This window comes from Schistocerca americana, chromosome 7, assembly GCF_021461395.2.
Source record: "Schistocerca americana isolate TAMUIC-IGC-003095 chromosome 7, iqSchAmer2.1, whole genome shotgun sequence".
Classification (NCBI taxonomy): domain Eukaryota; kingdom Metazoa; phylum Arthropoda; class Insecta; order Orthoptera; family Acrididae; genus Schistocerca; species Schistocerca americana.
The window spans coordinates 329,837,037-329,856,583 of NC_060125.1; positions in this window are offsets into that span (position 1 = coordinate 329,837,037).

Here is a 19,547-nt window from a genome sequence, read left to right on the forward strand (position 1 = left end):
TTCATGTGGTCGCTTGATTACCACCTCCATCCAGAACCCTCTTCCACCTCCCCCCCCCTCCCCCCCCCCCCCCCCCCGCCATCGTCGTTTGCTCTTCTGCACTACGCAACGATGATGAGTAAATTTGCTTTCCTTCATCTCTATGGTCACAACTTTTTTCCATCAGACTACCGGTTTCCGTGTATAGCGACCATCATAAGATCGGTCTTATAAACCACCTGATGCTGGTCACTATAGACCGAAACCGGTAGTCTGATGACAAAAAAATTTGTGACCATATATGTGAAGTAAAGGAAATTTATTATATATACTGCTCACTGCTTTATTCGAGACCATGTTGTAGCTTTTGATGATGAGTAGGTTTGAGGTGGGGTAGAGGGATAGGGGGGGGGGGGGGGGGGGGGGGGAGGGATGTGGTATTATGTATCGAAACCGTACTACGGGTGTATCGCAGAATTGCAAGTTTCCATCCAATGTCGATAGCGGCCATGTGGAATCCAGCTGATCAAATGGATCACATCCGCTGAGCCACGCTCCCGGTGGCTCTGGACTACAAGTGCCCTTTGTCACGTCTGTAAAGAACGGCAGCCGGCAGACACACAGCTCATTCGCGATTGAGCCACTTCAGCACTTGAAGCTACGCAGATGCCACATAGCTTCAGCTTCAACACTATGATTCAAGATTAGCCCAGTGACACTGATAGCTGGACTCTGTATCACGTTACACTATAATGTTTATTGTGATAACTTGTTCGATAGTAATTTTTACTCCTGTCCAGCTTTCCTGCGATAACAAAATGTTAAAATATGTGTGAAATCATATGGTACTTAACTGCTAAGTCTCTAAGCTTACACATTATTTAACCTAAATTACCTAAGGACAATCACACACACACACACACACACACACACACACACATACACACACGCCCGAGGGAGGACTCGAACCTACGATAAAAGTTGATCCACTAATCTGTAGCCGACCTCTCCTTACCATCGTCTACGAGGATACACAGCACTGCGCAGTTATTTAAATTTTTTTATTCACCACAGACTGTGTCACGCACGAAATCCTAACGTTCTGTAATGCGCGTTGAAAGGACAGCGAGCTCCAGAAACGCTCAGTTCAATCTCCGTTGGCACGGGGACGCGATTGTCGCAGTGTGTGTTGTGTTTGCTTATTGAAACCACTGTGCTGTCGACCGACTCGTGTTGCTTAGCGACGTCGCTCGCCAGAAACTCGCCGTGTACGTCGCAGATAGGAAGCGACTGAGAGAGACTCGGTCGCACTTGCCGCGGGTGAGTGTCAGGCCGCTATTCAGCGAGTCGATACCAGCGGCAGCTGGCGGCGGGGGCGTCGGCGTCGCGGCGCCGGCCGTGGCTGCGCGCCCATCACTTATTTAGCCGGCGCCTTGTTTATTCACGCGCCAACGATCCGCGGGGGCACTCAGCGCAGTAACAGTTCCGCTGCGCCGCGCCGCGCGGGCACCAGACACGCTCGGAGCAACCGCAAGCTTCCGCCCCTGTAGAGCGCGCTGCCCACACGGAATCACTGGTGGCCTAATCGATAGACAGGTTACGTAACGCAATGAATATGCTGGGCACGCGGAAGTTCTCCGGCTGTAGGCTTTCTCAGGATTAACCAGTCTGATAAAATAAACACAAGCTTTAGAAGTTGTTGTCTATTTAAGAATCCCCCAGCGGATATTTCATGCACCTTAAGGTAGGCGATCAAGCTTACATCGTCGAAACTCAAGACGAAAGATGTAAAATTGATCGGGGAGCTCACTGAGGCAATAAAAAAATGCGATACATAATTGATAGTTAAAATTTCTGTGTTTATAAAATGTCTCTCTCTTCAAATCACATTGTCCGTCAGGCATGCATCCATGCATGCATGCTACTCTCAATGAACAGATACTGTTCTGACGATTAAAGCTGTAATAAACATTACGAAATTGATTTTCATTTGCAAATTTTGATTTACGTTAGCTGTTTATTACGGAACAAAATCTGTGCTGGAACGGAACTCAAACCCGCATTTCTGGCTTACCGTGAGCAGTCGCCTTAACAACCTCTGCTACCCGAGAACATCTCCCGGACACATTCAGAATTCTATACGTCACGGAGTTGACAACTTTTACTCTCATACAGGGTGGTCCATTGATCGTGACCGGGCCAAATATCTCACGAAATAAGCGTCAAACGAAAAAACAACAAAGAACGAAACTTGTCTGGCTTGAAGGGGGAAACCAGATGGCGCTATGTATGGTTGGCCCGCTAGATGGCACTGCCATAGGTCAAACGGATATCAACAGTGTTTTTTTTTTTTAATAGGAACCTCCATTTTTATTACATATTCGTGTAATACTTAAAAAAATATGAATGTTTTAGTTGGTCCACTTTTTTGCATTGTGATAGTTGGCGCTGTAATAGGCACAAACGTGTAACTACGTGGTATCACTTAACATTGCGCCAGTTCGGACGATATTTGCTTCGTGATACATTACCCGTGTTGAAATGGACCGTTTACCAATTGCGGAAAAGGTCGATATCGTGTTGATGTACGGCTATTGTGATCAAAATGCCCGACGGGCGTGTGCTATGTACGCTCCTCGGTATCCTGGACGACATCATTCAAGTTTCCGGACCGTTCGCTGGGTAGTTACGTTATTTAGGGAAACCAGAAGTGTTCAGCCACATGTGAAACGTCAACCACGACCTGCAACAAATGATGATGAGCACGTAGGTTCTTTAGCTCCTGTCGTGGCTAATCCGCACATCAGTAGCAGACAAATTGCGCGAGAATCGGGAATCTCAAAAACGTCGGTGTTGAGAATGCTACATCGACATCGATTGCACCCTTACCATATTTCTATGCACCAGGAATTGCATGGCGACGACTTTGAACGTTGTGTACATTTCTGCCACTAGGCACAAGAGAAATTACGGGACGATGACAGATTTTTTGCACGCGTTCTATTTAGCGACGAAGCGTCATTCACTAACAGCGTTAACGTAAACCGGCATAATATGCACTATTGGGCAACGGAAAATCCACGATGGTTGCGACAAGTGGAACATCAGCGACCTTGGTGGGTTAATGTATGGTGCGGCATTATGGGAGGAAGGACAATTGGCCCCCATTTTACCGATGGCATTCTAAATGGTGTAATGTATGCTGATTTCCTACGTAATATTCTACCGATGTTACTAGAAGATGTTTCACTGCATGAAAGAATGGCGATGTACTTCCAACAGATTGGATGTCCGGCACATAGCTCGCATCCGGTTGAATAGCATATTTCATGACAGGTAGATTGGTCGTCGAAGTACATACCATGGCCCGGACGTTCACCGGATCTGACGTCCCCGGATCTCTTTCTGTGCGGAAAGTTGAAGGATATTTGCTATCGTGATCCACCGACAACGCCTGACAACATACGTCAGTTCATTGTCAATGCATGTGGGAACATTACCGAAGGCGAACTACTCGCTGTTGAGAGGAATCTCGTTTCACGTAGAGCCAAAAGCATTGAGGTTGACGGACATCATTTTGAGCATGTATTACAATAATGTGGTATTTACAGGTAATCACGCTGTAACAGCATGCGTTCTCAGAAATGATGAGTTCACAAAGGTACATGTATCACATTGGAGCAACCGAAATAAAATGTTCAAACGTACCTACGTTTTGTATTTTAATTTAAAAAGCCTACCGCCGGCCTCGGTGGTCTAGCGGTTCTAGGCGCTCAGTCCGGAACCGCGCGACTGCTACGGTCGCAGGTTCGAATCCTGCCTCGGGCATGGATGTGTGTGATGTCCTTAGGTTAGTTAGGTTTAAGTAGTTCTAAGTTCTAGGGGACTGATGACCACAGATGTTAACTCCCATAGTGCTCAGAGCCATTTGAACCATTTTTGAACCATTTAAAAAGCCTACCTGTTACCAAGTGTTCGTCTAAAATTGTGAGCCAAATGTCTGCGACTATTACAGCGTCATCTATCTCAAAGCTAAAAAAGTGGTCCAACTAAAACATTCATATTTATTTACGTACTACACGAATGTGTAATAAAAAATGGGAGATCCTATTTTTAAAAAAACGCAGTTGATATCCTTTTGACCTATGTCAGCGCCATCTAGCGGGCCAATTATAGCGCCATCTAGTTTCCCCCTTCAAGCTAGACAAGTTTCGCTCTTTGCAGAATTTTCGTTTGACGCTTATTTCCTGAGATATATGGCCCGGTCACGATCAGTGGATCACCCTGTAAATCTTGATTTTCGACTGGGAGGAACAAATTATTATCTGTCCATCGACGGTCTAAAATGACAAAACATTTGTTTCTCCCTGTGCGGGATCACGAAATGTGTAAGTGTAAGGTTTGTGGGCTCATGGCATACGGAATTTTTGGTTGGCGTTAGAAGCGAGCTCGGATAGCCGAAGTGCTTAAGGAAGCCACTCTCGTTAAGAGAGAAACTGTGGTTTGAGTCCGGTCAGACACAGCTTTTCACCTGTCACAAACAGCTGACGTCAATCCGGATTTCCAAATGCCAATCAGTTTCATGAAATGCTATATGATGCACTGCAGTAAAGGCAGCGTGACGCTACATTTGTCGATGCAACACATGTGTTCTCACTAGGGCGATCCACTGTGCGACACGACACACGATGCCAGTCACGAAACGGCAAGCAACAATACAGCATGACTAATTTTCCTGTTTCAGTTTCAGATGAAATCATGAGATCTTTTGAAGACGGTGGTATTTTAGCTTACCATTATTTGAAGCTGAAAAAACTTAGAAATTAAAGGAGGTATGGGTGCACCCGTAAAATGCTATAAATATCAAACACAATTCGATTGTCGTTTCTTGTTAGATATGTTAACACGAACACTAATTCCACGAATTCAACGGCATGAGTCAAGAAAGTTTCCCCTACTTGGAGCAACTAGCGTCCGATACTCTGACAAAGAAGGAAACAAATTTTCCACTTTCTATTTCTCTTGCTGATAAGCCACTCATTGCAGTAAGGTATCTAATTTGGAGAAAGTATATGAATGACGTTAAAACACCACAGTGAAAAGTAAGGTACTTTATTCATTGTGGTATATGCTCAAATAATGGCCAAACAGTGACAAGTATAGTGTTTCTACAATTGTTCAATTTCGTAAAGTAGTTTATATGTCAGTATGAAGAGTATTCAGAAGAAACATTGCTAGATATGAAGTGAGATCAGTCACCGACGGTGTTGCAGTGGGCTCTGAATTCTTCTTGGGTGCAGACGTTGTGGATGAAGAATTGGAAGAGGCCCATAATGATAAGGAAACCCACGCCATCTTCATCCAGCTGCTCCCTCAGAATAATCAGGAATTAACCTTTCAGATTTGTCACTAAGATTCAGGAAATCAGGGAGCATAGATTGCAAAACATCCAATCAGTATCACAGCTGATGGCTCCCAGTGTCTTTTCATTTCAGCAACATTTTCATTTTCAGCATGGCTTGTATCGGCAGCGTACAAAAGAGAGGCCACTTTGAATTGCAGGCCATAACAGGAGGCATTAGCCGCGCGTTCGATGCCTAGCTGGCAGCCTCTTCGTAGACCACCTCCAATACAGTGAGGTGACAGAAATTGTGGGATACCTTCTAATATCGTGTCGGACTTTCTTTTACCAGCCGTAGTGCAGCAGATTGAAGGGGAATTGCTTCAATTTGTCGTTGGAGGTCCCCTGTAGAACTATTGAGGCATGTCTCCTCCATAGTCATCCACACTTTCTAAAGATGTGAAGCTCCGAATGATGAGGCAACTTTCAAGGTGCATGAATATTTTAAGACACACTGTACTTTACCAGAGAGGTATGTTAACACGTGGGTTGCGAGGATGCAACGGGATTTTCTGTGGCACATTATAAATGTATTTGTTCTCAAAAGAATAATTTCCTCTTTATTTCTCCATCCCTGAGATGTTCGTCAGCCTACGTCCTCAAATGTATGCTGTATGTGTTCCAGTCTCTGTCTTCCTGCAGAGCTTTTATCCTCTACAAGTTCCTCTAGTACCATGTAGTCTGATGTCTGAACAGATGCCCTATCATCCCGTCCCTTCTTCTTGTCTGTGTTTTCGAGATATTCCTACCCTCTCCGATTCTGCGCAGAACCTCCACATCTCCTACCTTATCAGTCCACAGAATTTTCAACACAATCTCAAATCCTTCGTTCTCAGTCCATGTTTCACTACCATACAATTCTGTGCTCCAGACATACATTCTCAGAAATTTCTTCCTTAAATTAAGGTCTGTTTTTAATACCAGTACAATTCGCTTGGTCTGGAATATCGATTTTGCCAATGCTAGTTTGCTTTTGATGTCCTCCTCGTTCCGTCCATTATCGGTTATTTTACTGCCTAAGCAGCAGAACTTCTTAATTTAATCTACTTTCTGACCATCAATCCTGATTTTAAGTTTTCGCTGTTCTCGTTTCTACTAATTCACATAATTTCCGTCTTCATTCGATTTACTCTCAGTCCATATTCTGTACTCATTAGACTGTTCATATCATTCAGCAGATCATATAATTCTTCTTAAAATTCACTGAAGATAGCAATGTCAGCAGCGAATCATGTCATTGATACTCTTCCACTCTGAATTTTATTTCCACTTCGGAAGCTTTCTTGTATTTCCTTCATTGCTTCTTCGGTGCATAGATTGAGCAGTAGTAGCAAAAACTGAATCTCTTCCTTACACCTTTTTTAATTCGAGCATTTCATTCATTATCTTCCGCTCTTGTTGCCCCCTCTGACTCTTGTATATTATCCGTCTCTCTCCATGGCTTATCCCTATTTTCCTGAGAATTTCGAATATCTTGCTCCATTTGTCAATGCTGAACGCTTTTTCCAGGTAAACAAATCCTATGAACGTGTCTTGATTCTTCTTTTGTCTTTCTTCCATTATCAACCTCAATATCGGAATTGTCTCTCTGGTGCCTTACCTTTCCTGAAAACAAATTGTCCGGTATCTCAAACATCCTCAATTTTCTTTTCCATTGTTCTCTGTAGTAGTCTTGTCAGCAACTTGTATGCAAGAACTGATTAGCTAATTGTGTGACATTTCTCGTTCTCATCATCTCTTGCAGTCTTCAGTACTGTATGGATGATATTTTTCCCAAAGTCCGATGGTATATCGACAGACTCATACATTCTATACACCAACGTGATGAATAATAGTTTTTTTTCCCATTTCCCCCAATGATTTTAGAAATTCTGCTCGAATGTTGTTTATTCCTTCTTTCTTATTTGATCTTAAGTCTTCAACAGTTCGTTTAAATTTTGATTCTAATACTGGATCCCCTATCTCTTTTAAATCAACAACTGTCTCTTATTCTATCACATCAGACAAATCTTCACCCTCATAGAGGCCTTCAGGTAGTAAACGTTCTATCTGTCTGTTCTCTCCTCTGCATTTAACAGTGGAACCTCCGTTGTATTCTTGCACTCTTAATGTTACCACCCTTGCTTTTAATTTCACCGAGGATTGTTGTGACTCTTCTGTATGGTGTGTCAGTCCTCTCATCAGTAATTTTTATTTCTGTTTTTTTTTTACATTTTCTGTTTTTTTACATTTTTTACATTTTTCATGCAGCCATTTCGTCTTAGGTTATTTGAATTTCCTATTTATTTCATTCTTCCGCGACTTATATTTCTTTACTCCAGTATTTCTCGGAACATTTTTATTCTTAATTCTTTCATCGATCAACTGAATTATTTCTTCTGTACCCCTATTTCTTCGCAGTTGCCTTCTTTGTACCTATGTCGTTCTCTCCTACTTGGGTGACTGCACTTTTTAAAGATGTCCATTCTTCTTCATCCTTACTCACTGCTGAGATGTTCTTTACTACAATGTCTGTAAGCTTATAGATGAAGACATTCCTAGGTACAACCGTAATCAACTTGTTTGAGTATTGATTCTTCCTGACTAACCTCTTAAACTTCAGCCTTTCGTCGCTGCTACATTGTGATCTGAGTCTATATCTGCTTCTGGGTTCACCTTAAAATGCAGTATGTGATTTCGGGATCTCTACCTGATCATGATCTAATCTGATTGAAATCCTCCCGTATCTCACGGGGTTTTCCAAGTATACCTCCACCTCTTGTAATTCTTGAACAGAGTGTTTTCTATTACTGGCTGAGATTTATTACAGAGCTCACTTAGCCTTCATCCTCTCTCTTTTATAGTACGAAGGCCATATTCTCCCGTAACCCTTTCATCTACTCCTTCCGCTACAACCGCATTCAACTCCTCCATTACAATTGTATTTTCACTCCCTTTTCGTAGTGAATTACCCGTTCAGTGTCCTCATACGGTATCTCTATCTCTTCATTTTAAGCTAGCGACGTCTGCATGTATACCTGAATTATCGTTGTCGGTGTTAGTTTGCCGTCGATTCTGGTGAGAACAATACTATGACCGAACTGTTCACAGTAATACACTCTCTCTGCCTTACCTTCCTATTCATATCGAAACCTACTCCCATTATATCGTTTTCTGTAGTTGTTAATACTACCCTGAACTCATATGACCAGAAATCCTTCTCTTCTTTTCATTTCACTTCACTGCCCCCACTGTATGTAGATTGAGCCTTTGCTTCAGATTTCCTAGTTTCCGTATCACGTTAAGCTTTTGACATCCCACGTCTCAACACGTACAACGTTATTCTTTCATTTATTATACCATCATTTTCTCATGGTCAGCTCCCCGTTGACAGGCCTCTCCTGTAGATGCGAAAGGGGGAATATTCCGGAATCTTTTGCCAATGGAGAGATCATAGTGACATATTTTTAATTATAAGGCCACATATCCAGTGGATACACATTATGTGTCTTTAATGCACTCGTTTCTATTGCCTTCTGCATCCTGAGCTCACTGATCATTGCTCGTTGTTCCACTTTTGGGGGCAGTTTCCCACCCCAAGGGCAACAGGGTACCCTCAATCTCCGTGCGCTACTTAAATAGACATAGGGCCCCTCCACGCCCGCACCAACGTGGTGACCAGAGCAAAAGCTCTACTGTCACCTCCGTCAACATGTTAGTTATCTAGTAAGTGGATCACAGGATGCTGGGCTGTGATGTTATCCGTGCGTCTGGGTAAGACTACGCATTAACACGGTCCATCAGGTGATAGATAGTGGACGAAACACGAGTGAGGGTAGCAATTTGAAGAGCAGTGGAAAAAAAAACCCTCTGCGACAGTGGGATGGGTAGTAAGAGCAGTAGTGGCTTACTAGCTGCGATAGTTCATGCAAGGTTGGATTTGTTAGTATGGGTATCATGCATCATTACCGTGGCAAGCGATGGCGATGTATCCCATTTGCTGCAGCCGATACATTCCTAGAACAATCAAGATCGTTATATCGTAGTGGGAGATCGGCCATAGATCATCTCACTGTGTGCGGGGTGTGTGGATCTTGTCTGCATGCAGTGGACGGTACGGCTTCCCTGCGTGGTGCCAGTTATTCGGGAGTGTGTTCCAGCTGGATATTCAGTAATGGCGTCTGATTAACAGGGGCTCACCTGTACCGTTGTGTTTACGTGTGATTGGCCATAGGTGTTAGGTCCTCACAAGTATGTCTTTTGGTCTTTTATGTTTCCATCTATGGTTGTGGTCGTAGTTCTCCAGATTCAGAATAAACGGGTTCTGCGAATGTCTTGAGTTTCTGTATAGACTTGTAGTGAGTTTGTGGATTACCTCCGTGAGAGTCTCAAGTCAGTATTCCCGGTGAAGGTCCGCGATGTGTGTGTATCGTGGAGGATTGCTCATGATTTTGAGTACTTTGTTTCGTACGAGCTGCAGACGGCGCAGGCGTGTAGGCGCAGCGTATCCCCAGACAGGAACGGGGTACGTCATCAGGGGTCGAATAAGTGTCATGTACATGGACCTCGACACCCTTATGTTCAGTGTGCTACCCCTGTTGACCATAGGCTAGAGCTGTTTGAGTCTCGCGCTTGCTCGGTTGGTCATGTGATGTACGTGGTCCCCCCAGAGTAATTTCCGGTCCAGCCAGACACAGAGGTATTTGACTTTCTCACGGAAACGTATTGGGCGTGCGTGTAGAGTTATTGGTCTGCAGTATCGGTGTTTGCGCAGTTGCTTCGGTCTTACAGTGAAGAGAACGGCTTCGCACTTGTCGACGTTTACTCTAACACGCCCTTTCTCTAACCAAGGCTCAGCCACTCTGAGTGCAGTCTGTAAGCGTGACGTAATGTTTGATGGTTTCCAATCTTGCGCGAGGATGGCTGTGTCATCCGCCTAGATTGCCATCGTTGTGTTGTGTGTGGTTGTGAGATCGTTTATGTAGAGGTTAAACAGTAGGGACCCTAAAATGCTTCCCTGGGGTACTCCTGCGTGTATATCGTGTCGTGTTGATTGTTTTCCCTACACGTCAGTGTTGAAACTCCTGTCTGTGAGGTATGAGTGTATTAGACTCACCAGCCCGTCGGCGAATCCCGCGTCGCTGAGTTTGCTAATGAGGCCGTTGTGCCATAGACGGTCGAAAACCTTTTCGATGTCCAGGAACATCACCCCTGTTGCTTTGTTTGTGTTGAAGCCATGTGTTAATGTTCAACGACCCGTAAGAGTTGTTGTGTTGTGGAGTGGTGATTCCTGAAGCCAAATTGCTCCGGTCTCAGGATGTCATTTGTTATGCAGTGCCTAGTGATGCGTTTGAGAATCACCTTATCAACAATCTTACTGAGCGAGCTCAAAAGGCTGATGGGTCGGTAATTTTGTGGGAGACTGTGGTCTTTTCCCGGCTTCCTGAACATCAGGACCTTGGCCGTCTTCCAAAAGGCGGGGAAGTGTTGGTGTTTTAGTATGGCATTCGTTATGTGCGTTAGGTATTTAGTAGCTTTATCCGTGAACTCCTGGAGGACATGGTTTTGAATGCCATCATGACCAGGGACTTTCCTAGCAGCGGAATGCATTATAGCCCAGGAGACTTCGGCTGTACTAGCATGTCGAATGTCGTCGGGCGATGGTTGGGCTAAAATGCGTGTAACCTCCTGGTCAGTAGCAAGAGTGAACACTGGATCAGATGGTAATTAGCGATACCATTAAATGCGGCCTCCTCCACACGGAAGATGAGATATGTGATTGCCGTTTTTCACTCTATTAGAGGTAGCTTCCAAATGGAACATTAGCTAGCAATGCAAAAGCAAGAAACGAAGTTTTTCTTTTAAAAAATAAAAGAGAGCATATGCAAGCCAATGACGTCTGTTAATTTATATTTCCAGTCACGATTTCACCTTTGCTTCCCATACTCTGGCTGCACGTACTGTTGTAACTGGAGCTTGAAAAATTCCAGGAATAATTATGAACCTGTATGACTTTCTATTGCAGGCTCCTGTCAGATGTCTTGCATTAAAACTGCAACTGCATAGTCTCTGAAGCACTGTTACGCAATTTCAAACTAGGAAAGAAAATGTTGTCTAGTAACGCACTCAGAACAAACTGAATAAAGCCAAAATTAATCATTAGTACAGGTAAGACTGCAGGAATTGTGCTACCTTGGAAGCAAAATAACACACGAAGGGCGAAACAAGAAGGATATAAAAAGCGTACTGCCACAGTGAAGGAAGGGATTCCTAGCCAAAAGAAGCCTCCAAGTGTGGAACATAGAATCTAATCTGAGGAAGATGTTTCTTACAATCTACCTTTGTATGTTAGTGAACCATGAGAACTTCCTCATTCCTTATCTTTTCGGACCACCTCATTTTCCACGATCTTTCGTAACAGCACACCTCAAAATCAAGGAAGTAAGACAACCGAAAAGGAAGAGAATCCAAGCTTTTGAGATGTGATACTACAGAGTATGTTGAAAATTAGGTGGTCTGATAAGATAAGGAATGAGGACTTTCTCAGCGGAATCGGCGATGAAAAGAGAACGCTGACAACCTGAAGAAACAGGATGATAGGGCATGTTTTAAGACACTAGGGAATAACGACCATGATAATTATGCTCGTGTCCACTACGTGGTCTAATTATTTTTCCTTCGTTGGGAAACACAGTCATAGAGAACTTTAGAACGATATTTCCGCCGTTTGACGGTAACTTGTCACAATACCTGAGCCAATACGGGAAATATTCAGGAAAACCGTTACGTTAGTCGATTAATTTCACAAGCCAATTCACCAAGAAATGTAAGCAGAACTCCTCTGAGAACGACAAGACTACACCTTTGTTAGCATACGACTCAGTTATCGAAAAGATTATTCTGCTTCTGAAAAAAGATGCACATAATCCAGTCTTTTGACCTAAGTCTAAATTTTACTATTTATCAGGTCTGTGGTAGGATATGTAGGAATCACATCGAGTATAATATTTAAAATAAGATGCAGTTGTGCACATATCTACGTCGATCAAATTGTGTACACTATTGAAGAGCAACTTACTGAAGACGAGGGATGTTTCTACCTGCAGTAACTGTAGGAAAACGTCCTCCAAAAAAATAAAACCATCTTAAGAATTAATATTTAATATTTAGAAACTGTTTCCCGTAATGAGGAAACCTGACATGATAGGGAACCTCGCTAAATTTAAACTTAATATTCCTTGTTGGTGTGACTCTAAAGGGAAAAACTTACATGGCCTTCATTGTAAACAATACCTACAAACTGATGTCGAGAAAAAAAATGTACAGATTATGCTAAACTAAGTGTAGTGAAATTGTTTTTATCTCTTTTAATGGTTTGCTCAAAGCTACAAGTGAGCGGGCACTCACACAAATAGCGGGAGACTCAGTGGCCGTGATGCGCAATATGCCTGATTACTCCTCACCAAATAACTAATCGCTTAGGACTTAGAAATAATATGACTCGTTCCCATAATAATTACCGCATTTGCTCAGCTACCTGTGTCTATGCTATTAGGTGCATTTAACGCCTATTTAATTGCCAAGCAAATGAAGAGCTGTGTTCTTTGATATAATACTGTGAGTTACAATGCTAAAGGACATTTCAAATGAAATGGACATGAATTAATCGGTCAACGAGGTGCAATTTAATGCAGTGACTCACCCAGTAATTACATCGATCTCCGACGCGCTTAACTCTGCTGAGTGTGAACAAAAATATTTATAGTAAAACATCATTAATAGCGTTTAGGGACGTAAGCCAAATACGTAGAAACAGGCTGATTAAACATTCGGTCGGTATCCAGGACATTATAATTGCCGCAATAGCTTAGTCTATCGAAGGTATCAACAGCTGCCTTTTGACAATAATACCTCCTCCCTCCCTTGAAGCTATAAAAATATTGATGAGGGATTTCTATACTGCTCAGCGCCTTGATCTCTGTCTTCGGCTTAGACAGATTAAGCAGATGTCAACTAAATTCTTCTGGGTTTGAGAGCTCATTGTCAATTACAAAAACCGACGTTTCGGCGACTATTGCAAGATGCCTTCCTCAGGGCGTACTGCTAATCTGATGGTCAGTTTTGACGAGAAATCTCTATTCACGAACGTACCCGTGACGGACACCATTAACATCTTAGAGGAACGCATGGCACCTGATATCTACGAGCTAGTGCGTCACTGTTTGACAACTACCTACTTCAGCTGGAAAGGGGATTTCTATGAGCAGACGGACGGTGTAACTATGGGTTACCCTCTATCGCCTGTCGCAGCAGACATTTTTATGCAAGCGTTCGAAGAAACAGCACTTCAGTCAGCACAATTACGTCCACAATGCTGGCTACAATACGTTGACGACACCTTTGTCGTCACTTTACCATGGAGATAGAAAAAAACGGGGTATTGCCTTTTCTCGACGTGGAAGTTTACCGGTAGCCTGACGGGAAGCTTGGACACAGAGTTTATAGGAAGCCCACGAACACGGACAGGTACCTGCATGCATCCTCCCACCACTATCCTATTCAAATGGGATCGGCTCTGCAAGAGAGCCTACTGGATCAGCGATGAAAGAAGTCTCAAAGCTGAACAGCAGAACCTAAGGTCCAGTTTTGGAGCTAACGGCTACAACATGAGGATGATACCTGAAACTATGGCACCGAAGGAGGAGGGTAATAGGGAAATGCAGAATCAAGCACGGAACACCGTCCTGCTGCCATAAGTACAAGGGATTAATGAATGTATGGGAAAAATTCTCCGTCGGGCAGGTATTAAGCCGACTTTTAGTTGCAACAACAAAATAAAAGAAGCCCGGGGCTCGACGAAAAATGCAGCTGATAAGTTTCGTGATGCCGGAATTTATGAAGTCGGGTGCGAATATGGACAGGTGTACGTAGGTGAGACTGGGCGTCCAATTAGCACAAGGTTATCTGAACACGAGAGATGTATCCTCACCAAACAATACAACAAATCAGCAGTGGCAGAACTCCTGGAACAGTGCAGGATGAAGATCGAATTCTAGAGGCCCGCGTACTGGCGAAACAGCCATTTAGTTTGAGGAGGAAGATTGCAGAGGGAACTTTTAACATTGCAGGGCTTCAGCAATCGTGAGTAATTTAATGATTATAAAGAATCCGCCTGGATTGCAAATAGAAACTGGATATTGACCTAGGTTTCGGCGCGGATAACCACGCCTTCTTTGGAACACACTGAAACTACAAACTGCATATGATGGACAATGCCCCTTTAGGCAGTTTGTAGTTTTGGTGTGCCCCGAAGAAGGAGCGGTTATCCGCGCCAAAACCTACGTCAAAATCCAGTTTCTATTTGCAATCGAGGCGAATTCTTTATAATCATTAGATTGGAGAGGCAATATAAACAATCAAGAGACCCGACAACATTAATAGAGAGGGCGGGTAGCGACTTCCGGCGTCTTGGCTGCCAGCAGTGACAGCGTTGCGGAAGGACAGCTCTCACAAAGCAACAGCCGCGAGGTAGGCCACAGCGGTGGAGAGTACACAGAGTGCTGACGCACTCTAGACAATACTAGGTGTTTCCTATGTATTTAGTTGAATTTACAGCCTTTAGATTTTACTGATTTATCGTGCAACCGAAGTTTAACGGATTCATTCAAGCACTCATGTGATGATCCCACTCGTTTCGTTATTTAGGGACAGGTGTCAATTTTCGCGTCATACACATGTCTTTTCTAAATCGTTTTGCAATTTTAAATGATAATTAAATGGACACCCTAGCTGCAACCAAGCGTTGATTTACTTCATTGTGGACACGTTGAAAATATTTGCCCCGACCGGGACTCGGACCCGGGATCTCCTGCTTACATGGTAGACGCTCTATCCACCTCAGCCACCGAGGGCACAGAGAATAGTGCGCCTGCATGGACGTATTCCTTGCACGCTCCTGATGAGATGCACATTACCAACATGTCCACACCACTATATTCGTAGTGCGCCTAATAGATGTTTGCCCATCATACTCATTACTCGTGGCAGATTAATCTACCAAGTCCCTTACGAGTTCAGGCATATCGTGTGCGTTCGCGCAAGAAGGTCGATGGCTGGGACGCCATATTTTAACTATATATGACGGTAGTATCTGTTCCCGAAAGGACAGATGAAATTTTGCATTTTGTTTGGTTTTACTAGTCGGTAAACAATAGTATCATCTGCAAAAGACCTGAGACGTCTGGTCATATTGTTTCCTAAATCGTTTATATAGATATGGAACAGCAAAGGGCCTATAGCACTACCATGGAGAACGCCAAAAATCACTTTTGTTTTACTCTATGACTTTCCGTCAGTTACTTCGAACTAAGAGTTCTCCGACAGGAAATCACGAATCCAGTCACATAACTGAGACGATATTCCATAAGCATGCAATTTCACTACAAGCTGCTTGTGTGGTACAGTGCTAAAAGCCTTCTGGAAATCCAGAAATAAGGAAACAAATTGAAATCCCTTGTCAATAGTGCTCAACACTTCGTGTCAGTAAAGAGCTAGTTGTGTTTCACAAGAACTATATTTTCAAAATTCGTGTTGACTGTGTCAATATACTGTTTTCTTCGAGGTAATTCATAATGTTCGAAAACAATATATGATCCAAAATCATCCTGCATATCGACGCTAATGATGTGGGCCTGTAATTTAGTGGATTACTCTTACTACCTTTTTTGAATATTGGTGTGACCTGTGCTACTTTTTCAAGCCTTTGAGTACGGCTCTTTGGTCAAGGGAACGGTTGTGTATGGTGCTCTGTTCTTGTAACAAGCAAGTGCTTTATCTTGTTACACTTTTTTTAAAGTTCTGTCTTATGTTTGGCTTGTCAGTATACATTCTGCAGGCTTGCGATCGGAGACTGTCCGTATATAATCTGTTTTATTTGTGTTTACATGGTATATAAAACTGAGTGAAGCTGGTGGCACTGGCAGAAGTACTGCTCACGTTTACAGTTATTTAATTTTCCGCTTGTTCTATGACACTTTGGCATCAACTGATATTTATATTTGTGGACTCTCAGACTGATGCCCGTTTGGTGACTGACCTTCGGTGTAAATTCTATTTTTTGTTTTACGGTTTGAAGACTAAATAGTTGATCTGCTTTGTGTATTTTATATTCAGATATTATTCTGTCTGCTTCTCAAAGTATTATTTAAAAGTTTAAAGATATCTGGTGTGTTTCAGGCAGTCTTGTCATTGTAAGGCATTCAGAGTCTTGAAACATAGCCCAGTGGATGGCTTTGGTTCGTGAAGATTTCTGTTCCGGAGCTGCTGTCTAAGTTTTGGTAACTCACTGGAAACGTTATTGGCTACCAGAGGCATTTAGTTGAACTCTAATATTCCTTGTTTTGATAATTTAATCTTGCTGTGTCACTCCTACTTTCTAAAGGCCATTTTATTATATCTTGCTTGTCTTGGTTGCCGACAAAGGCGAGGTAATTTTGCAACTGTTTTAAAATTGTATTTAAACACATTGGTCGCGATGAAGGCGCTTAGTAAATAGCTGCGTTTCTTTATTCTATTGACTTTTAGGTGAAGGATAGCTGCAGTTGGTTTTCATACTTCATTACATGTGGCCTGTTTTCCAGTGCTTTTATAATGCATTCACCTAGAACACAGAGAGAAAAAGTTTTCTGTGGATTTTTATGTTTGATGTTATTGTTAAATAAACTAATTAAAACTGTTTCGTTTCACCTGATCCAGCGCCTTACCACTCACCAACCTCTCTCCACACCCGATCAAGAGGAAGCTAAAAGCGTGGTTAATAGGCAAAAAAAAATGGTTTCTCTGATGTGAGACTCATCGCATAGCAACAAACTGAAAAACCTTTGTAGCCAGTAATGACAACAGCTACCTTGTTAAGACTGTTTTTATTTATGTATTTTGAAGGTAGGACATCACAGTATCAGATAAAAGAACTTCATACAGAGTTGTTGTTGTGGTCTTCAGTCATGAGACTGGTTTGATGCAGTTCTCCATGCTACTCTATCCTGTGCAAGCTTCTTCATCTCCCAGTACCTACTGCAGCCTACATCCTTCTGAATCTTTTTAGTGTATTCATCTCTTGGTCTCCCTCTACGATTTTTACCCTCCACGCTGCCCTCCAATACTAAATTGGTGATCCCTTGATGCCGCAGAACATGTCCTACCATCCGATCGCTTCTTCTAGGCGAGTTGTGCCACAAACTCCTCTTCTCCCCATTCCTATTCAGTACCTCCTCCTTAGTTATGTGTTCTCCCCTTTTAATCTTCAGCATTCTTCTGTAGCACCACATTTCGAAAGCTTCTATTCTCTTCTTGTCCAAACTATTTATCGTCCGTGTTTAACTTCCATACAAGGCCACACTCCATACAAAAACTTTCAGAAACGACTTCCTGACACTTAAATCTAAGCTCGATGTTAACAGATTTCTCTTCTTCAGAAACGCTTTCCTTGCCATTGCCAGTCTACATTTTATATCCTCTCTACTTCGACCATCATCAGTTATTTTGCTCCCCAAATAGGAAAACTCCTTTACTACTTTAAGTGTCTCACTTCCTAATCTAATTCCCTCAGCATCTCCTGATTTAATTTGACTACATTCCATTATCATCGTTTTGCTTTTGTTGATGTTCATCTTATATCCTCCCTTCAACACAGAGTCCATTCCGTTCAACTGCTCTTCCAAGTCCTTTGTTTTCTCCGACAGAATTACAATGTCATCGGCGAACCTTAGAGTTTCTATTTTTTCTCCATGGATTTTAATACCTACTCAAAATTTTTCTTTTGTTTCCTTTACTGCTTGCTCAATATACAGATTGAACAACATCGAGGAGTGGCTACAACCCTGTCTCACTCCCTTCTCAACCACTGCTTCCCTTTCATGTCCCTCGACCCTTATAACTGCCATCTGCTTTCTGTACAAATTGTAAACAGCCTTTCGCTCTCTGTATTTAATCCCCGCTACCTTCAGAATTTGAAAGAGAGTATTCCAGTCAACATTGTCAAAAGCTTTCTCTAAGTCTACAAATGCTAGAAACGTAGGTTTGCCTTTTCTTAATCTAGCTTCTAAAATAAGTCGTAGATTCAGTATTGCCTCACGTCTTCCCATATTTCTACGGAATCCAAACTTATCTTCCACGAGGTCGGCTTCTACTAGTTTTTCCATTCGTCTGTAAGGAATTCGCGTTAGTATTTTGCAGCCGTGACTTATTAAACTGATAGTTCGGTAATTTTCACATCTGTCAACAACTGCTTTCTTTGGGATTGGAATTATTATATTCTTCTTGAAGTCTGAGGGTATTTCGCCTGTCTCATGTATCTTTCTCACCATCTGAGCTCTTGATATTCATACAAGTGGTTCTCTTTTCTCCAAAGGTCTCTTTAATTTTCCTGTAGGCAGTATCTATCTTACTCCTAGTGAGATAAGCCTCTACATCCTTACATTTGTCCTCTAGCCATCCCTGCTTAGCCATTTTGCACTTCCTGTTGATCTCATTTTTGAGACGTTTGTATTCCTTTTTGCCTGCTTCATTTATTGTTTTTTTTATATTTTCTAATTTCATCAATTAAATTCAATATTTCTTCTGACACGCAAGGATTTCTACTATGCCTCGACCTTTTACCTACTTCATCCTCTGCTGCCTTCACTACTTCATCCCTCAAAGCTATCCATTCTTCTTTTGCTGTATTTCTCTCCCCCATTCTTGTCAATTGTTCCCTTATGCTCTCCCTGAAACTCTCTACAACCTCTGGTTCCATCAGTTTCTCCAGGTCCGATCTCTTTAAATTCCCACCTTTTTCCAGTTTCTTCAGTTTTAATCTAGGGTTCATAACCAATAGATTGTGGTCAGAGTCCACATCTGCCCGTGGGATTGTCTTACAATTTAAAACCTGGTTGCTAAATCTGTGTCTTACAATTTTATAATCTATATGAAACCTTAGAGTATCTCCAGGGTTCTTCCATGTATATAACCTTCTTTCATGATCCTTAAACCAAGTGTTGGCTATGATTAAGTTATGCTCTGCGCAAAATTTTACCAGGTGGCTTCCTCTCTCATTTCTTAGCCCCAATCCATATTCACCTACTATGTTTCCTCCTCTCCGTTTTCCTACTCTTGTTTAAATCCAGTCACCCATGACTATTAAATTATCGTC